The sequence below is a fragment of the Oncorhynchus clarkii genome, chromosome 26 (assembly GCF_045791955.1).
Source record: "Oncorhynchus clarkii lewisi isolate Uvic-CL-2024 chromosome 26, UVic_Ocla_1.0, whole genome shotgun sequence".
NCBI lineage: Eukaryota > Metazoa > Chordata > Actinopteri > Salmoniformes > Salmonidae > Oncorhynchus > Oncorhynchus clarkii.
The window spans coordinates 1,940,098-1,965,187 of NC_092172.1; positions in this window are offsets into that span (position 1 = coordinate 1,940,098).

The following is a 25,090-nucleotide window of genomic DNA, read 5'->3' on the forward strand; positions in this document are numbered from 1 at the left end:
ACAGAGAGCCTATGGCATAACTATTAATTTGTTGAGAATTTAATCATTATTTTGTTTTTTATGTTGAACTGCTCTAACTTTGCTATCAATATACTATTGTTGCACTGAGCACGTTCCCCAATCTTTTATTTCAGACAAGTTTGTTACAAATTGATTAGATCTGTCGACCACAGGCAAGCAAGAAATTGCCTTTTAATTATTTATATTTTTTGCTGTGTGTGTCTATCCAAGAGTACTGAAGTGGGGTTTTTGGCTAACATCCAATGTGTCGCACAGCTGTACTATGCTCTCTCTGTATTCATAAAGGTTTAACTGGTACTCTACATTGTAATGCAACATAAGCCAAGCATGCACAGGGGGGGTAAATGTAGGGTGGGTTTCCGCAAAGAGGCTGCCAACTCCTCTCAAGCTTTCCCGATAAGTTATTAAGCAAGACACTTGGCAACCTACTTTCAGAAGCAGAGCATCTGCCCATTCGGAGACCGTGGGTATCATCAGACTATATCATTTCTGATATGCCAAACGACCTTGAGCGCAACCATATACATACAGCAATATCTATTGCATGACTCTTAAGCACACAGGGAAAATAACTGCAAATCAATTCAACAATTTGCCACAGGCCTCCTGGCGGCCATTACAATGTCACCTTCATAGCACATAGCCATTACTTATTGTATAGAGGTGCACTGTCAATATTCTGAGTGCTTGGACAGAGTTGCTTGCATTGCAGGTTTAAGAATTGTACATCTGATGGAAAAGATATCCTTACAGAGAGACATTTGAGCTTGCTTGCTCACACACTCTCTCTCTCTCTCACACACACACACAGTGAACACAGCTCTTGCCTGCTTTAAGATGGGGCACCATCATTTTTCAGTTTCTACCCATTGATCCATCTCTCTCTTTCTCTCCAGTCAGTGACTTTGAACGCACTGCCTCATCTCCCATGACGGTACAGCCTAGCCGTCTGTTGGCTCCGAAACATTGGGCTCTCCAACACTCAAGGTTACAAACAGGATACCCACCCGAGAACTGACTAAGCTCCTTTGTTTCTGTTTTTGTGTTGGCGCATACTTATCCTTAAAATTCCATGAGCTTGAAGTTTGATTTCGAACAGACTTAAGACACTCCAGCTGAAGCTTCTTTCGCTTGTCTAGATTTTCAGTGAGATTTGAAATGTTTTGTTTTTATATCAGGGTTTTCCCCCAACATTTATTTGGATTAATGGGAATGTGTTGCTAATTCTTCACCTCCTCAGCCAAGAGACAAAGCAAGATCAGTTGAATGACAGAAAAACCTTCCCACCTCTCTCTACCATAACACAGGAGGGAGAAAGGCTATTGTTTAGAGGGGTGGTATGCGCACATTCAAACTTTTTTCAGGTGCTGGATCCAAGAGGATAACAAAGAACAAAAAGTAAACCTGCACACTGGTATGATAATCCCTTAGTATTTAATATGACTAGGACAACAATTCGATCTTAAACAGAGTCTTTGTCAGGGACAAAAGGCTAATGTACACTTTTAAAGTCTTGTCTGCAGCAAATTTCATCAATCACTGTTAAGCACCCTGTGGTGCTTCAAGTCGCAAAGTGGGAGGGCTAATGTTAACTTTTTCAGTCTTGAGCTGCAGCAAAGTTCCTCAATGACAGGTAGTGCAGCCTATGCTGCCTCAAGCGGCATATGCTGCCTCAAGTGGGTTTCCTGCCTGGTTTGTGGAGGAAAACAAACTTCCTGCTTCCTTTGTTCATCAACCGGTTCCTAACAGAGACGAAGTAATTTCGTTCAGCCTGGAACAATGAGATGTGTCCCACTCTGTGACCTCTTACAGGTTAGCTGCTTTTTTAGTGGCAGATATGAAGAACCCTGGTGACAGATGGTTATTTTGGGCTTTATTCCTTCCCATTGGCAACTGCTCTATTTTAAAACTGAGAGAGAACACTTAGAATTGATCAAATAGTATGAGTTTACAGTAAAGGATTTGATGTCTGGAGTCTCACCTATGTTAAAGAGGTATTCACCCAAATGACAAAATGACATACAGTTGAAGTCGGAAATTTACATACACTTATGTTGGAGTCATTAAAACTGTTTTTTCAACCACGCCACAAATTGCATGTTAACAAACTAAAGTTTTGGCAATTCGGTTAGGACATCTACTTTGTGCATGACTCAAGTAGGTTTTCCAACAATTGTTTACAGACAGATTATTTAATTTATAATTCACTGTATCACTATTCCAGTTGGTCAGAAGTTTACATACACCAAGTTGACTGTGCATTTCAACAACTTGTAAAAAAATTAAAATTATGTCATGGATTTAGAAGCTTCTGATAGGCTAATTGACATAATTTGCGCCAATTGGAGGTGTACCTGTGGATGTATTTCAAGGCCTACATTCAAACTCAGTGCCTCTTTGCTTGACATCATGGGAAAATCAAAATAAATCAGCCAAGACCTCATAAAAAAATCGTACACCTTCACAAGTCTGGTTCATCTTTGGGAGCTTTTTCTAAACGCCTGAAGGTACCACGATCATCTGTACAAAGAAAGTTACGCAAGTATAAACACAATGGGAACACGCATCCGTCATACCTCTCAGGAAGAAGACGCGTTCATCTCTAGGAGACAGAACGTGTTTTTGTGCGAAAATTGCAAATCAATCTGAGAACAACAGCAAAGGACCTGGTGAAGATGCTGGAGGAAATGGGTACAAAAAAATGTACATCCATAGTAAAATGAGTCATTTATCGACATAACCTAAAATGAAACAAAAATAGAACTATTTGGCCATGACAACCATCGTTCTGTTTCGAGGAAAAAAGGGGAAGCTTGCAAGCCGAAATACACCATCCCAACCGTGAAGCGTGGGGGTGGCAGCATCATGTTGTGAGGGTGCTTTACTGCAGGAGGGACTGGTGCACTTCACAAAATAGATGGCTTCATGAGAAGGAAAATTATTTGGATATATTGAAGCAACATCTCAAGACAGTCAGGAAGTTAAAGCTTGGTCGCAAATGGGTCTTCCAAATGGACGACCCCAAGCATACTTCCAAAGTTGTGGCAAAATGGCTTAAGGAAAAAATAAATTGGAGTGGCCATCACAATGCCATGACCTCAATCCCATCAAAAATGTGTGGGCAGAACTGAAAAAATGTGTGTGAGCAATGAGGCCTACAAACCTGACTCAGTTACACCAGCTCTGTCAGGAGAAATGGGCCAAAATTCACTCAACTTATTGTGGGAAGCTTGTGGAAGGCTACCTGAAATGTTTGACCCAAGTTAATCAAGTTAAAGGCAATGCTACCAAATACTAATTGAGTGTATGTAAACTTCTGACCCACTGGGAATGTGATGAAAGAAATAAAAGCTGAAATAAATCATTCTCTCTGCTTTTATTCTAACATTTCACTTTCTTAAAATAACTGGTGACCATCACATACCTAAAACAGGGATTTTTTTACTAGGATTAAATGTCAGGAATTGTGAAAAGTTTAAATGTATTTGACTAAGGTGTATGTAAACTGTCATGTTGTGTCTTGTCTCTGTCCTTTCCCTTCACCCTGTCTCCCTCTGCTGGTCGTTGTTAGGTTACCTTTTCTCCCCCGCTTTCTCCCAGCTGTTCCTTGTCTCCTCTAACTACCCATTCACCCCGTTTCCCACCTGTTCCCTTTTTCCCTCTGATTAGGTCCCTATATCTCTCTCTGTTTCTGTTCCTGTCCTTGTCGGATTCTTGTTTGTGTTTCATGCCTGAGCCAGACTATCGTCATGTTTGCTGTAACCTTGTCCTGTCCTGTCGGAATCTGCCGGTCTATCTGAGCCTACCTATGTTTGGTTATTAAAGAAGCTCTGTTTAAGTTAGTTCGCTTTTGGGTCCTCATTCACTCACCATAACAGAAGAATCCGACCAAGAATGGACCCAGCGACTTCGGATCCTCTCCACTCAGCCGTCGGAATCCAGGGAGCGATGCTAGGCAGACACGAGCAGGAAGTGTCTGCTGCTCGACATGCCGTTGAGACCCTGGCCACCCAAGTCTCCAACCTCACAGAACAGGTTCACCATCTCCGCCTCGATCCACCGGCCACTTCCAGGGCTTTCGAATCTCCGGAGCCCAGAATCAATAACCCGCCGTGTTACTCTGGGGAGCCCACTGAATGCCGCTCGTTCCTCACCCAGTGTGATATTGTGTTTTCTCTCCAGCCCAACACTTACTCCAGGAGCACTGCTCGTGTCGCCTACGTCATATCTCTCCTTATTGGACGGGCTCGTGAGTGGGGCACGGCAATCTGGGAGGCAAGGGCTGAGTGTACTAACCAGTATCAGGACTTTAAGGAGGAGATGATACGGGTTTTTGATCGATCTGTTTTTGGGGAGGAGGCTTCCAGGGCCCTGTCTTCCCTATGTCAAGGTAATCGATCCATAACAGACTACTCTATTGAGTTTCGCACTCTTGCTGCCTCCAGTGGCTGGAACGAGCCGGCTTTGCTCGCTCGTTTTCTGGAGGGTCTCCGCGCAGAGGTAAAGGATGAGATTCTCTCCCGGGAGGTCCCTTCCAGCGTGGATTCCCTGATTGAACTCGCTATTCGCATTGAGCGACGGGTTGATCTGCGTCACCGAGCTCGTGGAAAGGAGCTCGCGTTCTCCGTTGCCCCCCTCTCCGCATCACTACCATCTTCCTCTGCCGGCTCGGGAGCTGAGCCTATGCAGCTGGGAGGTATCCGCATCTCGACTAAGGAGAGGGAACGGAGAATCACCAACCGCCTCTGTCTCTATTGCGGTTCTGCTGGTCATTTTGTCACTTCATGTCCAGTAAAAGCCAGAGCTCATCAGTAAGCGGAGGGCTACTGGTGAGCGCTACTACTCCTGTCTCTCCTTCAAGATCCTGCACTACCTTGTCGGTCCATCTACGCTGGACCGGTTCGTCAGCTTCCTGCAGTGCCTTAATAGACTCTGGGGCGGAGGGCTGTTTTATGGACGAGACCTGGGCTCGGGAACATGACATTCCTCTCAGACAGTTAAGGGAGTCCACGGCCTTGTTCGCCCTGGATGGTAGTCCTCTCCCCAGGATTCAGCGTGAGACGCTACCTTTAACCCTCACTGTTTCTGGTAATCATAGCGAAACCATTTCTTTTTTGATTTTTCGTTCACCTTTTACACCTGTTGTTTTGGGCCATCCCTGGCTAGTTTGTCATAATCCTTCCATTAATTGGTCTAGTAATTCTATCCTCTCCTGGAACGTCTCTTGTCATGTGAAATGTTTAATGTCTGCTATCCCTCCTGTTTCCTCTGTCTCTTCTTCACAGGAGGAGCCTGGTGATTTGACAGGGGTGCCGAAGGAATATCACGATCTGCGCACGGTGTTCAGTCGGTCCAGGGCCACCTCTCTTCCTCCACACCGGTCGTATGATTGTAGTATTGATCTCCTTCCGGGAACCACTCCCCCCCGGGGTAGACTATACTCTCTGTCGGCTCCCGAACGTAAGGCTCTCGAGGATTATTTGTCTGTAGCTCTTGACGCCGGTACCATAGTCCCCTCCTCCTCTCCCGCCGGAGCGGGGTTTTTTTTTGTCAAGAAGAAGGACGGGTCTCTGCGCCCCTGCATAGATTATCGAGGGCTGAATGACATAACAGTTAAGAATCGTTATCCGCTTCCTCTTATGTCTTCAGCCTTCGAGATCCTGCAGGGAGCCAGGTTTTTCACTAAGTTGGACCTTCGTAACGCTTACCATCTCGTGCGCATCAGGGAGGGGGACGAGTGGAAGACGGCGTTTAACAGTCCGTTAGGGCACTTTGAATACCGGGTTCTTCCTTTCGGCCTCGCTAACGCTCCAGCTGTCTTTCAGGCATTAGTCAATGATGTCCTGAGAGACATGCTGAACATCTTTGTTTTCGTTTACCTTGACGATATCCTGATTTTTTCACCGTCACTCCAGATTCATGTTCAGCACGTTCGACGTGTCCTCCAGCGCCTTTTAGAGAATTGTCTTTTTGTGAAGGCTGAGAAGTGCACTTTTCATGCCTCCTCCGTCACATTTCTCGGTTCTGTTATTTCCGCTGAAGGCATTAAGATGGATCCCGCTAAAGTCCAAGCTGTCATTGATTGGCCCGTCCCTAAGTCACGCGTCGAGCTGCAGCGCTTTCTCGGCTTCGCGAACTTCTATCGTCGTTTCATCCGTAATTTCGGTCAGGTGGCCGCTCCTCTCACAGCCCTTACTTCTGTCAAGACGTGCTTTAAGTGGTCCGTTTCCGCCCAGGGAGCTTTTGATCTCCTCAAGAATCGTTTTACATCCGCTCCTATCCTTGTTACACCTGACGTCTCTAGACAGTTCGTTGTCGAGGTTGACGCGTCAGAGGTGGGCGTGGGAGCCATTCTTTCTCAGCGCTCCCTCTCTGACGACAAGGTCCACCCATGCGCGTATTTTTCTCATCGCCTGTCGCCGTCGGAACGTAACTATGATGTGGGTAACCGCGAACTGCTCGCCATCCGGTTAGCCCTAGGCGAATGGCGACAGTGGTTGGAGGGGGCGACCGTTCCTTTTGTCGTTTGGACTGACCATAGGAACCTTGAGTACATCCGTTCTGCCAAACGACTTAATGCGCGTCAGGCGCGTTGGGCGCTGTTTTTCGCTCGTTTCGAGTTCGTGATTTCTTATCGTCCGGGCTCTAAGAACACCAAGCCTGATGCTTTGTCTCGTCTCTTCAGTTCTTCAGTAGCCTCCACTGACCCCGAGGGGATTCTCCCTGAGGGGCGTGTTGTCGGGTTGACTGTCTGGGGAATTGAGAGGCAGGTAAAACAAGCGCTCACTCACACTCCGTCGCCGCGCGCTTGTCCTAGGAACCTTCTTTTCGTTCCCGTTCCTACTCGTCTGGCCGTTCTTCAGTGGGCTCACTCTGCCAAGTTAGCCGGCCACCCTGGCGTTCGGGGTACGCTTGCTTCCATTCGCCAGCGTTTTTGGTGGCCCACCCGGGAGCATGACACGCGTCGTTTCGTGGCTGCTTGTTCGGTCTGCGCGCAGACTAAGTCCGGTAACTCTCCTCCTGCCGGCCGTCTCAGGCCGCTTCCTATTCCCTCTCGACCGTGGTCTCACATCGCCTTAGATTTTGTCACCGGACTGCCTTCGTCAGCGGGGAAGACTGTTATTCTTACGGTTGTCGATAGGTTCTCTAAGGCGGCCCATTTCATTCCCCTTGCTAAGCTTCCTTCTGCTAAAGAGACGGCACAAATCATCATCGAGAATGTTTTCAGAATTCATGGCCTTCCGTCAGACGTCGTTTCGGACAGAGGTCCGCAATTCACGTCTCAATTTTGGAGGGAGTTTTGCCGTTTGATTGGGGCTTCCGTCAGTCTCTCTTCCGGCTTTCACCCCCAGTCTAACGGTCAAGCAGAACGGGCCAATCAGACTATTGGTCGCATCTTACGCAGTCTTTCTTTTCGCAACCCTGCGTCTTGGTCAGAACAGCTCCCCTGGGCAGAATACGCCCACAACTCGCTTCCTTCGTCTGCGACCGGGCTATCTCCTTTTCAGAGTAGCCTCGGGTACCAGCCTCCGCTGTTCTCATCTCAGTTCGCCGAGTCCAGCGTCCCCTCCGCTCAGGCTTTTGTCCAACGTTGCGAGCGCACCTGGAAGAGGGTCAGGTCTGCACTTTGCCGTTATAGGACGCAGACTGTGAGGGCTGCTAATAAGCGTAGAACTAAGAGTCCTAGATATTGTCGCGGTCAGAGAGTTTGGCTCTCCACTCAGAACCTTCCCCTTAAGACGGCTTCTCGCAAGTTGACCCCGCGGTTCATTGGTCCGTTCCGTATTTCTCGGGTCATTAATCCTGTCGCAGTTCGACTTCTTCTTCCGCGATACCTTCGTCGCGTCCACCCGGTCTTCCATGTCTCCTGTATTAAGCCCGTTCTTCGCGCCCCCGCTCGTCTTCCCCCCCCCCCCCCCCATCCTTGTCGAGGGCGCACCCATCTACAGGGTCCGCAGGATTTTGGACATGCGTCCTCGGGGCCGTGGTCACCAGTACCTTGTCGATTGGGAGGGGTACGGTCCTGAGGAGAGGAGTTGGGTTCCCTCTCGGGACGTGCTGGACCGTGCGCTGATCGAGGATTTCCTCCGTTGCCGCCAGGTTTCCTCCTCGAGTGCGCCAGGAGGCGCTCGGTGAGTGGGGGGGTACTGTCATGTTGTGTCTTGTCTCTGTCCTTTCCCTTCACCCTGTCTCCCTCTGCTGGTCGTTGTTAGGTTACCTTTTCTCCCCCGCTTTCTCCCAGCTGTTCCTTGTCTCCTCTAACTACCCATTCACCCCGTTTCCCACCTGTTCCCTTTTTCCCTCTGATTAGGTCCCTATATCTCTCTCTGTTTCTGTTCCTGTCCTTGTCGGATTCTTGTTTGTGTTTCATGCCTGAGCCAGACTATCGTCATGTTTGCTGTAACCTTGTCCTGTCCTGTCGGAATCTGCCGGTCTATCTGAGCCTACCTATGTTTGGTTATTAAAGAAGCTCTGTTTAAGTTAGTTCGCTTTTGGGTCCTCATTCACTCACCATAACATAAACATCCGACTTCAACTGTAGAACAATCCCTTAAACAGTGTTTTTATTCTTTATTTTCTTTATCTGCATAAGGAGTTAATAACTCATAAATACCCCACTCATAACCCATGCATACTGCATTCACAAGCAGTACATACAGTACATATTTTACTTAGATTAACAAGAGCAAGTTTATATTTTTGTTTTGTTTCATGTATGGGTTAGGAGTGTGTAATGTCATGTAAGTCCCTGTGCATGTAGTACCCTTCACTTCAAGTTAATTTTTACAGACCTGCATGGTTATGTATTTCGGTTATTTTTCTCACTGAAGTGAAAGTGTACTATGAGTTTCATATATATATATATATATTTTTTTTTTATTATTTTTTTTTTATATATATATATATATATGAAACTCATAGTACACAAAATATATATACATATATATATATATATAGTAATTCCTGTACAACTTTGGCACATTTGGTTTTATGTTATTTCAATTCCACCTTGATTTAGCATCATCATATTCAGTGGGACAACTAGAACGAATAAAGAATCATGAGAATTACAGTAGAGCAAGGTAAATTAATGTTTAAATCTAAATTGTGAGAATTACAAACAAAATATAACAGGATTGACATTAAAAGTTATAATTTTTCTTCTATAATAGCCTGGGAAATGGCATCTTGGCAGTAGCTCCCCAGAGTCTGGGCAGCAATATTTTTTAAATGAGGTGTTTGTGTTCAACTGACTCATGCAGTATTATTTTAATGGTCTGGAAACCACGCAGCAATATAGTGAAGGATTATTATAGCATTAAATCACCTTAGAGTAAGGATCCTACTGCATGGGAATTCCATTAATCATGTTGGCCAAGGTGGAGTTCACCTAGATTAAAGACACACACACACTCATTAATTCCCTCTAACACACACTCCTATAGTCTACTCAGATAGTCTATCACACATACACAGTCACACACACACATATATTCAGTTTTTTGCTCTTAAATCAATGAAAGGCAGAAATTGATTTAGGAGAACATAATACATGTGGAAAAGAGATATCCTAGAGTTCGATTTGAGCCCATTTCTTTTATACACAGTATGCTTCTTAGTCTGCCCCATAGACGGCTTGCCTGACAACGTCACGACAACGATGCACGTAGATCTCGCAGGCAAAAGGCAGTGCATTGTTAGGATTCTGAACGGTCAGATAGGCAGCAACACTGATAAGAATCTGCTATGTGGTGCTATGTGACTCGTAGGTGGCTTGTTTCAGCTAGTATCTTATTCTTGATACCATGTCTAGTTTTGAGGTGGTTTGACAGAGAGACTATATGGACACACCTGGTGCCCAAATTGATGATATACTGTATGTAGTGCAGCTGAGAGTCGAGTGGAGACTAACAGACTCAGTTCAGTAAATGGTCCTGATGAGCCTTTCCCAGCTAACTAGGTTATGCTTGTGCATAGAAACGTCAGTGAGAATGTGAATCTTGTCTACCAAAGTTGGGACGTAGGGAAAGTTTCTATCCACAACATATTTTTTACAACATTTAATGACGTGTACATTTTCTGTGAAAGCACTACAATACATTGTATTCAGAAAGTATTCAGACCCGTTGACTTTTTCCACATTTTGTTATGTTACAGCCTCATTCAAAAATGGATTCAATTGTTTTTTCCCATCATCAATCTTCACACAATACCCCATAATGACGAAGCAAAAACATTTAAAAAATATATATGTTTAATATAAAAAATGGAAATATGACATTTACACAAGTTTTCAGACTCTTTACTCAGACTCTTTATTTTGTTGAAGCACCTTTGGCAGTGATAACAGCCTCAAGTTTTCTTTGGTATGACGCTACAAGCTTGGCACACCTGTATTTGGTGAGATTCTCCCATCCTCTCAAGCTCTGTCAGATTGGATGTGGAACTTCACTGTACAAGTCTCTGCATGTTCGATTGGGTTCAAGTCCGGGCTCTGGCTTGGTCACTCAAGGACATTCAGAGACTTGTCCCGAGCCACTCCTGCGTTTTCTTGGCTGTGTGCTTAGGGTTGTTGTCCTGTTGGAAGGGGAACCTTCGCCCCAGTCTGAGGTCCTGAGCACTCTGGAGCAGGTTTTCATCAAGGATCTCTCTGTACTTGTACCGTTCATCTCTGAACCCTGACTAGTCTCCCAGCCCCTGCCGCTGAAAAATATCCCCACATCATGATGCTGCCACCACCACGCTTCACCGTAGGGATGGAGCCAGGTTTCCAAGTGGACTGTCATGTGCCTTTTACTGAGGAGTGGCTTCCACTCTACGACAAAGGCCTGATTGGTGGAGTGCTGCAGAGATGGTTTTCCTTCTGGAAGGTTCTCCCATCTCCACAGAGGAACTCTGAAGCTCTGTCAGAGTGACCATCGGGTTCTTGGTCTCCCCCGATTGCTCAGTTTGACCAGACAGCCAGCTTTAGTATGTATGCCTTTCCAAATCATGTCCAATCAATTGAATTTACTACAGGTTGATTCCAATCAAGTTGTAGAAACATGTCAAGGATGAACAATGGAAACAGGATACACCTGAGCTCAATTTCAAGTCTCATAGCAAATGGTCTGAATACTTATGTATTTCTGTTATAAATTTGCAAAAAATTCTAAAAATCTGTTTTTCACTTTGTCGTTATGGGGTATTGTGTTTAGTTTGATGAGAATTTGTATTTATTTAATCTATTTTAGAATAAGGCTGTGTGGAAAAAGTCAAGGTTTCCGAATGCTTTAGCTGTAACGCTGGTCTGAAGTCTGAAGTAGACTAAGATGTGATACACTCTTGTACATTTTTGTCCAAGTTATTGGGAAAGTGGTAGAAATGTCAGTTGTTTCTAGAGGTTAAGAGAAAAGGTAGTTGACACAGTTACTAAAACAGATTTAAGATTTGAAAAGCAGAGACTACTAAGTATACTAAGATTTTCATACGCTTGAAATTGTTGAGATTGTTGTCAAAGAAGCTGATTCGTGTCAAAAATCACATTGTTTACAGTGAATAGAATGTCGTCATAGTTTTAGAATGGGAGTTAACAATGGTAGCTTTAGAATGTTGAAGAAATCCCAGGTGTTTCCCAGGACAGGACAATGGACAAAAAGCATAATAGTAAAAAAAAAAGAATCATGTTTTAAAAAGTTGTATGGTCCTGACCAGTCTGTCTACACGTTTCATAGTTGAAATGCCCTTTCTAGCTTAAACAGTGTAAGAGGAGTAGCATTCCAAAGAATAAGTCAGAAATAAATTGTACAATGTTTAAAATTGGACTGCTGTCGTGAGTGTCATTAATTACACATGTTGAATACCTTTCAGCGACGGGATGTGTAATTAATTTTGTAATAGCTACTACCACGAAACCCTATTATAATGTATTAACAAAGTGTTACCTATGTAACTAATATGTTGTAGGGGCAACTTAATGTAAAATGCTACCCAACATTTTCCCTCAAACGCAATCATATGACAGTGTTGTGACGTGGCTATCATTCATGTGATGAAATGATATTTTTTGAATAATGTACTGTTTAATTATTACGTGATTTGAATTAATCATGTAACAATTAACTCATTAGTAACCTGGGGCACCAAGGTAAAAGTTTGATTAATGAGTTACCGTTTCCCGAATTAACTCAAGAATATCAGAATCTCGATATCATAGCAGGCAATAATTTCCTCATATCAGTCTCATTCTGAACGTTGCATAATCTGTTAATTCTGCACAAACCCAGGTCTCACCAATCATTCAGTACCATACAAATTGGAGTTGATTATTTATTCACTAACAAGCTAAATGATAACATAAGATACACATACAGTCTAAGCTATTGATTAGAACTGATTACAACTGGTCCCTAGCAGACCAACACAAAATGACATGTTACACAAGATGGAGATTTAAAGAGAGAGAAGTCTGTTCTCGTTCTGTGAGATGGGGTCTTCTGAGGACGGCTAATCAGCCGTGTTGATGATCCCAGCTTGGGGATGGAAGCCCCGTAGACAACTGATGATTTGAAGAAAATAGCCGGAGGGTCCTGCTTAAATTCACCTTCCTAGATACAGTACTTAGAATAGCTACTCCACCATAGCCTTGATTGTCCAGAGGTTTTCTTTGTCTTCAACCTTGTATTGCGTTGTGACTATCTTAGATCACCCTGCAGCTGTGGTCAGTTTTAGTCTAGTATGTTAATTCTTAATTAACTCACATGATAAATACCCTCGGGTCAAAATGGGGCGTTTCCGCCTTTATTACACGCTCTCTCGGTTCCCTGAGGCGTAGCTTGTTATGAGGCAAGGTATTAGAATGTACTATGATCTCGTTTAGACAACTATAATCACAGTCTTGTCGTTACAAAAACATTATCTTTAACTTTTTATGGCTGCAGGGGCCGTATTGAGTAGCTTGGATGAAAGGTGCCCATATCAAACGGCCTGCTCCTCAGTCATAGTTGCTAATATTTGCATATTATTATTAGTATTGGATAGAAAGCACTCTGAAGTTTCTAAAACTGTTTGAATTATGTCTGCGAGTATGACAGATTCATATAGTAGGCAAAAACCTGAGAAATTCCACTTCCTGTTTTTTTTCTGGAGGTAGCAGATTTTCAACCAAGGAAATTACAGCGAGATATGGATGAGTTTTCACTTCCTACGCCTTCCACTAGATGTCAGCAGTCAATAGAACTTTGTCTGATGACTGTCAATTGACACAGGAAATAGTCACCACAGCCATGAGTGGAACATGCTTTCACCAGGCTCGTTCACAGGGGAAGGACTTGCGTTCCACCCCTCATCTGAAGTAATTCTAATTCTCCGGTTGGAACGTTATTCAAGATATATGTAAACAACATTCTAAAGATTGATTCAGTACATCGTTTGACATGTTTCTACTGACTGTTACGGAACTTTTTGACATTTCGTCACGTTATAGTGGACGTGCTTTGTGACTTTGGAATTGTTTACCAAACGCGCTAACCAAAGTAGCCATTTGGACATAAATAACGGACATTTTCGAGCAAATCAAGCATTTATTGTGGACCTGGGATTTCTAGGACTGCATTCTGATGAAGTTCATCAAAGATAAGGAAACATTTATCACGTATTTTCTGGTTTCTGTTGATTCCAACATGGAGCCTAATATGGCTACTGTTCTGAGTGCCATCTCAGATTATTGCATGGGTTGCTTATTCTGTAAACTTTTTTTGAAATCTGACACAGCGGTTGCATTAAAGAGAGGTATATCTATAATTCCATGTGTATAACTTGTATTATCATCTACATTTATGATGAGTATTTCTGTTGAAACGATGTGGCTATGTAAAATCACTTGATGTTTTTGGAACTAGTGAATTCTAAATAGCCAATGTAAACTCAGATTTATCAAACAAAACATGCATGTATTGTGTAACATGAAGTCCTATTAGTGTCACCTGATGAAGATAATTCAAGGTTAGTGATTCATTTTATCTTTATGCTTTTTGTGAATGCTATATTTTGCTGGAAAATGGCTGTACTTATTGTGGTTTGGTGGAGACCTAACTTAATCGTTTCTCGTGCTTTCGCTGAAAAGCCTATTTAAAATCGGACACTTTGGAGGGATTAACAATGAGAATAGCTTTAAAATGCAATAAGACACATGTATGTTTTAGGAATTGTAATCATGAGATTTCTGTTGTTTGAATTTGGCACCCTCTATTTTCACTGGTAGTTGTCATATCGATCCCGATATCGGGATTGCAGCCATAACAGGTTAATCTGGATATTTCCTGCACAATTTAAAGGATGTAAACATCATATACACATGATGAAAACTCTTCAAGTTACAATGTTTTCATTATGACGTCCTCATTTACCTTTTAATAACATCATAAAACATACATTCATTTTCATATTACATCCATCATTTTTTCCACCATTTGGCTGATCAAATATATTGTCCCAAAGTCCATTTATTTGATGTTTTAGTTTTGGGCAGTAGACTCTCAAAAGGCATTCAAAATTCCAGACACCCAAACTAGGTGTCATAAAAGCCCAGCGGGAGAGAGATATCTCTGTAGAGCTGAATCACTGTAACCTGACCCTCACAGGCCAGTCATGACAAAAGTGAGCCCCACAGAGTTGTCGTCATAATACCCATAAAACCTAGCGGTCAAACATTGAAATGGTTTCATTTGTTTTTTCACCATTCATTTTCCACTTAGGGGAAATATATCAAACACTGCAAAATATGTCTGTGTTTGGCGTAGGCTTAAGTTTCGATAACTGTGTAAAAATCTCTCGGACAATGTGAGTACTATCAATATATTCGTAAAAAAAAATCAACAAAAAAATGTAAATGCTAATTAGCAACCGAGAAGACAGAATACAAATCCCTGAGGAAGCTCTTGCACTTCATCTTTAGCCGACACTGTCAGCTACTGTTTTACAGCTGATATGTCATCAATCAAATCAAACTTTATTTATATAGCACATTAATTACAACAAATGCATTTCAAGGTGTTCAAGGTCATGCACTGAAAAGCATGTGGCTCTTAACCTCTAGCGACGAGCAATCCCGTATCCGGGAGCGTAATCATAGCCTCAAGCACATTACCATAACGCAACTTTTCCTATTCATGAAAATCAAAAATTAAATGAAATAAATATATTCAAACACAAGCTTAGCCTTTTGTTAACAACACTGTCATCTCAGATTTTCAAAATATGCGTTACAGCCAACGCTAGACAAGCATTTGTGTAAGTTTATCAAGGCATAATGCTATGCTAGCTCTGCTGGCAGCAGGCAACATTTTCACGAAAATAAGAAAATAAACCAAATTAAATAATTTACCTTTGAAGAACTTCCGATGCTTTCACTCAGGAGACTCCCAGTTAAATAGCAAATATTCCTTTTTTCCAAAAATATTATTTTTGTAGGCGAAATAGCTCCCGTTTGTTCATCATGCTTTTGGCTGAGAAATCGACCGGAAAATGCTACCATTACAACGCCAAACTTTTTTCAAAATGAACTCCATAATATCGACAGAAACACGGCAAACGTTGTTTAGGATCCCATCCTCAATGTGTTTTTAACATATGTATTCGATAATATATCCTTCGAGGCAGTTGGTTTCTCATTGGAAAAATGGCTACCTCAGTATTTTACACAAGGTTTTCTCCGGAGACACCATGCGACCACTCGCCCTATATGGTCTCTTACAGCCATTCTCCAATGGAAATGCCTAAAAATACGTCACAATGCTGTAGACACCTTGGGGAAAACGTGGAAAATGTAAGCTGACTCCTAGCTCCTTCACAGCCATATAAGGAGTCATTGGCATGAGGCGGTTTCAAAAAATGATGCACTTCCTGATTGGATTTTTATCTGGGTTTCGCCTGTAACATCAGTTCTGTGGCACTCACAGACAATATCTTTGCAGTTTCCAAAGCTGTCAATGATATGCATAGTCGAGCATCTTTTCGTGACAAAATATATTGTTTAAAACGGGAACGTTTTTCATCCAAAAATTAAAAGGTCGCCCCCTATATCCAACTGGTTAACATCCTCTTGGCAGGTCTCTATGGGTGGCCAGGGGTTTCTCTCCACCACATGCGAATGCCCCCGTGGAGCCCATAAGTGTAGCTGGCTATTTTTGCGGCCCACAATATCGCCCGTACAGACGTGGAATGCGAGTGGAGGCTAGCCGTGCCCAACCAGGTGCAGTCAATGGAGGACCTGTACCTAGCCGACGACTACAACCTTCTGTCCCGAGATCCCACAGAGGAGGACCTTCAGTGGCTGAGGAACTGTCACCCATGCAGGTTCAGTGGAATGGCATGACTTCTTGAACCTGAGCCAGAACAACCGGGGCCCTCCCTGTCACCCCTGTCTATACCAGACATTATAAAAAAAACAAGCACATCTGGGGCATGCAGTGTGTCTGTGTGGGGAAATGAGAGCATTGCAGCACGCTCAACCGATACTCCACTCATTTCTTTACAGACAGAAGAACTAGTCAATAGTTGTTCAGAGCACACAGTGCTTCACACTGTTTGAGTGAAAGAGAGATACATGCTGTGTTATATTCTGACAAACGGAGTGAAAAACTAACAAACAACTAGTCAAAGCTCAAACCAAGTTTATTCACCCACTGGGTCAAACAGCTGAAAAGACAAAGACATATATCCACCAGCACAAGTATTTATACCCTCCTTTTGGAAGAGTCTCATGCTTGCACCTCCAATCACTACATCTTTGTTGCTAGGCAGGAAGTTAAGTGATGTGTGTAATAAAACCGTTCCTTCTACCTTCATCTGACCTGACCTCGGCCCACAATCCTTACTAATCTACAGCTATCCAACCTTATCAGTGACCGCAACCAAGGGATTGCCTTTTCCCTTACTTAGTAACTTTCCAGACCCATACTTCTTATGCACCCTCCATTGACCCCACCATATACATTTGTCATACATTAACCATTAACTTCTAATATAGCAGGTCTTTCAAACAACAACCCAACAGCTGGCAGCTGAAAATAACTTTTTTCTATTCACGGAAAAAATGATCCATATCTGTTACGATACTTGGCTCACCCCTACTAGACAATATATATATTTTTTAAACTGTCGTGGGAGGTTCTCTTCTGAACTGTTCAACCAATCCAGTAAATGTGGAGGAGTTAAGATGGAGTGTCGCCTTGTTAAAGTCTAAAAGTGGAAGTTGCATCACAGGCTCCATTTCCCCTGAAAACCAGAATATCCGGTTGTTGGGGACTTGGCTGAGGCTAGCATTTATCTAATGTCTCATTTTGTGAGTGACTAATTTAGATTTTCTGATCTTCTTACTGTTCTGATCAAATATGTGACATTTCTGGAGAGGAGGAACAACAGCGTCAATTTAGATGGGTTACAAAATGCATCAGCAGTTCTGGGGGAAGTTCCCGAAATGGAGTTTAAAAATGTATTTGAAATAAAACAAAAAGGTTAAAACTTGCCGCCACCCCAAAGCAATGGCGTAGTCATTAATGTGCACTACCTTAGTTACCCTATCAGACTCACCTGCAGCTCTCCTCCAATGGTGACATACATGAGTCAGTGGTAAAAACTGTGGCCTTTCACTGTACAGTCCATAGGATGAATTTTGCCCCCATGTGGCACACCACCATAAATATTTACCTCTCAACCCCCACAATCAATGATAATTAGGGGTATCACACTATATCCAGACAGCTTCTCTGACAGACCATGAGTAGGGGGTTTCACCTTCACCGGCTATTACAGTTCATAGCACAACAATAATTACACAGTCGGGTGCCCCTATTCAGCAACGTGATTGGTAATTGCTGGGATTTCAGCAGGTGTCAGCAAATTGTGAACATGTATAATTATATGGCATAAAATTAAGTGGTGCCTGTTGAGGAATTGGAGTACAGACAGGAAACCCTGGATGTGCAGGTGTAGTGCATTATTTCAATTGGTGTAATCACGGAATACCACAATGTTGTATAAATGTCACTCATAGTAATAGGAGATGTGTGATGTTTTGAACAAACCTGGGTTCAAATACTATTGGACATTTTTCAAATACTTTTAATGTTAGCTCTAGCTAGTATTCACAGAGTGCCAGATAGACCGGGTTTGCAGTTTTGTGACTATTATATTGGTTCCATTGTGCCAGGCAAGCTCAATCAAGCCCAGCTAAATCATGTCAAATAGTATTTGAACCCAGGTCTGGTGTTGAACACTTTACAAATTGAAAATATTGTGTGTGGGATGGTTGAAGAGGAGTTAATGTCATAAAGCATTCATAAACTGTGTCATCACATATTGACATAGTTTACGAGGGATCAGTAATTTAAAGTTGTGAACTTTGAACAGTAAAAAGTAACCAAGATAGGGCAAGTTAAAAATAATTAGTTTTAAAACCCCTTAATACCAAATATGTACACTGCTCAAAAAAATAAAGGGAACACATCCTACAAATAACACATCCTAGATCTGAATGAATGAAATATTCTAATGAAATACTTTTTCTTTACATAGTTGAATGTGCTGACAAAATCACACAAAAATTATCAATGGAAATCAAATTTATCAACCCATGGAGGTCTGGATTTGGAGTCACACTCAAAATTAAAGTGGAAAACCAAACTACAGGCTGATCCACGGTGATGTAATGTCCTTAAAACAAGTCAAAATGAGGTTCAGTAGTGTGCGTGGCCTCCACACCCGCCAACTCCTGGACAGTCTGTGGTGCAACGTGGCGTTGGTGGATGGAGCGAGACATGATGTCCCAGATGTGCTCAATTGGATTCATGTCTGAGGAACGGGCGGGCCTGTCCATTGCATCAATGCCTTCCTCTTGCAGGAACTGCTGACACACTCCAGCCACATGAGGTCTAGCGTTGTCTTGCATTAGGAGGAACCCAGGGCCAACCGCACCAGCGGTAAGGTCTCACAAGGGGTCTGAGGATCTCATCTCGGTACCTAATGGCAGTTAGGCTTCCTCTGGCGAGCACATGGAGGGCAGTGCGGCCCCCCCAAAGAAATGCCACCCCACACCATGACTGACCCATCGCCAAACCGGTCATGCTGGAGGATGTTGCAGGCAGCAGAACGTTCTCCACGACGTCTCCAGACTGTCACATCTGTCACCTGCTTTCATCTGTGAAGAGCACATGGCGCCAGTGGCGAATTTGCCAATCTTGGTGTTCTCTGGCAAATGCCAAACGTCCTACACAGTGTTGGGCTGTAAGCACAACCCCCACCTGTGGACATCTACCCTCATGGAGTCTGTTTCTGACCGTTTGAGCAGACACATGCACATTTGTGGCCTGCTGGAGGTCATTTTGCAGGGCTCTGGCAGTGCTCCTCCAGCTCCTCCTTGCACAAAAGCGGAGGTAGCGGTCCTGCTGCTGGGTTGTTGCCCTCCTACGGCCTCCTTCACGTCTCCTGATGTACTGGCCTGTCTCCTGGTAGCGCCTCCATGCTCTGGACACTACGCTGACAGACACAGCAAACCTTCTTGCCACAGCTCGCATATATGTGCCATTCTGGATGAGCTGCACTACCTGAGCCACTTGTGTGGGTTGTAGACTCCGTCTCCTGATACCACTAGAGTGAAAGCACCGCCAGCATTCAAAAGTGACCAAAACATCAGCCAGGAAGCATAGGAACTGAGAAGTGGTCTGTGGTCACCACCTGCAAAACCACTCCTTTATTGGGGGTGTCTTGCTAATTGCCTATAATTTCAACCTGTTGTCTATTCCATTTGCACAACAGCATGTGAAATGTATTGTCAATCAGTGTTGCTTCGTAAGTGGACAGTTTGATTTCACAGAAGTGTGATTGACTTGGAGTTACATTGTGTTGTTTAACCCCCCTGCGCACGGAACCCGCTAGCGGGCTGAAATTCCACATACGGTGATCGCTACATAAATAGTCATATTAAACATTCATGAAAATACAAGTGTCTCACATGTATCGAAAGCCTAGAATCTTGCTAATCCAACTGCGTTGTCAGATTTAAAAAAATATTTACTGCGAAAGAATAATATGCGATTATCTGAGCCCCATAAAAAACTACACATTTTACCAGCACAGGCGTAACATAATCACAAACTGCATTAAAATAAATCGTTTACCTTTGACGATCTTCGTCTGTTTGCAATTCCAATGCTCATTGTTACACAATGAATGATATTTTGTTTGATAAAATCAGTTTTTATAGCCTAACACGAAACATTTTGTGAACCGCTTGTGTAGTGAATTCTGTCTCATTTAATTTTCGATGACACATTCCAGGGAAATAACCCACACAGAACGTGACTTTTCCAGTCATGTTTGGTTTCACTGCAATCAACTGGTTTGTTTGTAACACAATCAAACCTGATGGGCCATTTCGCGGGACGTATTGACTGAAAGAAACCGATTTGAAGACAACAAGTCATGACATCATTGTGCACCAATGATTTGCCCGCTGTTTCGTTGATTGACTGTCTTTTAACCCAATGACCACTGATCGTCTTGAAATCTAGCTGGGTAGATAGCCAATGAGCTGAGCTAAACGGCAATACGCCATGTTTATGTGTTGCAAGACCAACCCATGTAGTAAACTCCAGTGTAAAGTGAGTCATTCGCTATTGAAGTTTCATACCGGAAGGAGAAACAAATATTACACACTGCATTGTTTGGTGAAAGCGCAGATTCAGCTGTTTATATATCAATCATTATGGCGATTTAGTCAGGGAAAGCTAAATCTAAGTCTAGATATACAGATGTACACACAATTTTAGAATAAATTGATTGGGAAGGTGAGACAGAAATTGTTGTAGGACGATTCATTTAGCGATTGTGGAGGAATATTTTTTGAACGGGAGAGGACATCGTTTTGGATTGGTAAATTCTTATCATGCTAATGCCCTTGTTTGAAATTAATAATATAAAATATTTGATTTTTTAAAAAATTTTAGAAGCAATATATAAACATGTAATGTCACGAAATGTGAGATGCGTGTGTCTGCCGCCCCACCCCAACCCACATGAATTAGCATATTTGAGGCTGTTGAGGAGAGGGCAGGACCACATCAATGGCCAAAGTGAAATGGAGACAGTAGATACAGCTTGTCTGTTGTAATAAAATAAAGACAGTAGATCTAGCTGGTCTGTCATAATATAATAGAGACAGTAGATCTAGCAGGTAATAATAATATAATAATATATTCAACCTAATATATTCAACCTTCAACCTTCAACTCTCTATATATATATCTGTTTATTATACCTGTTGATACCGGACTCATATGTGAAACTATTCTAACTGAACATTTTCTTTCACAGTGACACTGACTCCGAATGGGAGTCTTATCCGGTGTCTTGTGTGAATTTCTCTCTTTCTCTCTCTCGGAGGACCTGAGCCCTAGGACCATGCGTCAGGACTACCTGGCATGATGACTCCTTGCTGTCCCCAGTCCACCTGGCCTTGCCACTGTTCCAGTTTCAACTGTTCTGCCTGCGGCTATGGAACCCTAAACTGTTCATTTTTACTCTTGAGGTGCTGTCCTGCTGCACCCTCTACAACCACTGTGATCTCCACCCGGCACAGCCAGAAGAGGACTGGCCACCCCTTATAGCCTGATTCCTCTCTAGGTTTCTTCCTAGGTTTTTGCCTTTCTAGGGAGTTTTTCCTAGCCACCGTGCTTCTACACCTGCATTGCTTGCTGTTTGGGGATTTAGGCTGGGGCTATATAAATAGATTTGATTTGACAGAGGACTGAGGGTCTTCCAAATATTGAAAGTGTGTAAATAGTTACCCATATTATTTTGTAAATGTATATATATATTTTTTTTCATCAATAATTATTTTTTTTTCATATTTTTTTCCCCCATTTTTTTTCCTACATTTTTTTGGGGGGTGTGTGTTAGAATACCATTTTGGTATTTAGTGTATAGTTATTTGTTTCAAAATGTATACCTTCACCAATTTGGCCACTTGGGTACATTTGGGCTACTTGTGTGGGACACTTAGGTGACTTCATGATAAATGTCATGTAGTAGCACACTCATTTTGGAAGTTATCATTCTGAAACTTTGCACAAGTACTGTTGCCCTCTTATATTTTTCACTGAAATTCTCCCCATCATCCTATCTGAATGTTTGTTTTATCTTGTTCATTGTAAAGATGATGATACAAAAAAGAAAAAAAAATAAACATGTTTTTTTCATTGTTTTATCTAAACCAGATCTATTGTGTTATATTCTCCTACATTCAATTCACATGTACACAAACTTCAGAGTGTTTTCTTTCAAATGGTACCAATAATATGCATATCCTTGGTTCTGTGCCTGAGCTACAGGCTGTTAGATTTGGGTATGTCTTCAGGCGGAAATTGCACAAAGTAGGGGGGAGCTGTAAAAGGTTTTAAGATCTTGTATCCTGCTGTGGCTGTTTCCTTACCCGATGCTGTTTCTCCTCTCACTGCAGTTTTTCCGCTCTGACTCTGGTTCCGGTCTCCTGTTCCACATCTCACCACCCTGCTACCCTGTTCTGGATTCAACTCACCATCACTCACTTGGATTCCCCTCCAGACCTGTTTACCCTGTCCCAACCCAGCTCACTCCAACCTCTGCCTCCACATCTGGTTTCCTACAACTCACCAGAGCTTCCCTGGATCTGCACTTCATCTCTCGCTGTGTTACAATAAATATATTGGTTCATTCATCCCTGTTTCCTAGTCTGAGTCTGCTCTTGTGCTGCTCCGCCTAACAGAACGATCTGGCCAAGATATGAACCAAGCAGACTCAGATTCTCTCCACCAAATTCTCATTGGTCAAGGTGCCCTGCTCAATCAACATGACCAATCCCTAAAAACCCTTCTGGAGTCTATCAGTGAGTTTTCACAGAGCCTGTCTGTTCTACAGGCCGAACCTCAGCCCAAAGCTCACAATCTGTCCCAAGTCCTTCCTAACCGCCCCGTGAGCCGTTTGTTCCTACACCGAGCGCTAGATGGAAATCTCGGAGCTTGCAGAGCTTTTCTAGCACAATGTTCACTAGTATTTGAGCAACAGCCTAGCTCTTATACTAGTGAACGAGCTAAGATTTCCTTTTTGATTGGTTGCCTCTGTGGTGCAGCTCTTTCCTGGGCCACTGCTGTTTGGGAGAGACAGTCACCCGTTTGCTTATCCTATAGCAGATTCATGGAGGAGATGAGAAAGGTCTTCAAATCACCCGGTCCGCGGAAAGGACGCCGCTAAACGACTCCGGTCCCTCCCTCAAGGCGCCCAGAGTGTTCCTGAAATGGCATGTAAGTTCCGCACCCTCGCCGCAGAGAACTGCTGGAATGAGGAGGCTATTCAGGGAGCATTCCGGAACTCACTCACTGAGACCCTCAAGGAAGTTGAGGGTTCAGGGAGGAGTCTGATGATCTTGATGAACTCATTTCTCTCACTATCCACATTGACAACCGTCTCCGGGAACGTTGGAGGGAGAGGGTAGGTAGGGTTGCAAGTACCTTAACATCTGATTCAGTGCCTTGCTCTTCTCCTCCAACTGCATGCCAACCCCAGGCATGTCATAAGCCTGAACCCATGCAGCTCGGCCGGACCTGTCTAGCTCCAGAGGAGAGGTAGCAGCGTATTGATACTAGGAGCTGTCTATACTTTGGCCAGGTTGGCCACCTGGTCTCCACTTGTTCCCTGCGTCCAGTCCAAATACTGTTGAGTTAAATCGTTGGCCCATCTTCCCCCAGACCCATGTTTGAGGTCAACCTTGTGTGACAGAACCAGGCTTTTCCTATATGTACTCTTATAGATTCAGGTGCCTGACGAGTGCTTTCTGAACCAAGGTGTTGTTAACCAGTTGGGCATGGACACCATTCCACTTAACACACCTCTCGATGCCAATGTTCTCTATGGTAAGCTTCTCTTTCGTGTCTGTGAGACAACCTTTCTAGTCATCCTACGTCTCTCTGGTAATCACCAGGAAAAGATCAGTTTCCACATAATCAACAGTCCCAACTCTCCCCTGGTTCTGGGCCATCCATGGTTAAAACTACACAACCCACAAATCGACTTGACTACCGGGGGGTAACTACTTGAAGTACCTTTTGTCATTCCAAATGTCTACATTCTGCCCTTCCACCTGCCTTGGTTGTACCCCAGTCCATTCCAGATCCCCCGGACCTGTCTTCTGTTCCTCACGGTCTAACTCATGTGTTCAGTAAACACCACACCCCATCTCTGCCGCCTCAACGGTCATACGACTGCGCTATCAAGCTTCAGCCCGGAACTCCTCTCCCCAGTAGCAGGTTGTATAACCTCTCTCACCCCAAGCAAGAGGCTATGGAGGGATACATCCAGGATTCCCTGGCTGTCAGACATGTCAGGCCTTCTTCCTCTTCGGAGGGAGCTGGGTTTTTCTCTGTCAAGAAAAAAGGTCACTGAGGCCGCACATAGGGTCATTGAAGAAAAAAAGGGTCATTGAGGCCGTGCATAGACTTCCGGGGGTTGAATAGTATCACTGTCAGGAACAAGTATCCCTTGCCACTCATCAGTTCTGCTTTTGCCCTCCTCCAGGATTCCACGGTGTTCCCTAAACTCGACCTCCGGAATGCCTACCACCTTGTCCTCATCAGAGGCGGATGAGTGGAAAACGTTGTTCAACACACCACTTGGACACTTTGAGCATTTGGTCTCACTAACGTCCCTGTTGTTTTTCAGAGCCTGGTGAATTATGTTTTGAGGGATGTTATTGGACGATTTGTTTTTGTCTGTGGACGACACTCCTTTTTCAAAGGACCTTGAGGCTCACAAGCAACAGGTTCACCAATAAACTTTTTGTTAAGGCTGAGAAATGTGAGTTTCATGTTTCCTCTGTGTCCTTTTTGGGTTACATTATTGCTCAAGGACAGCTACGAACAGACCCTGCCAAGGTTAAGGCAGTTACAGAGTGGCATGTGCCCGCTAATGTGAAGCAGCTACAGAGTTTTCTGGGGTTTGCCAATTTTTACAGACATTTCATCCATGACTGCAGTCGTTTGGCAGCTCCTCTCCCCACTCT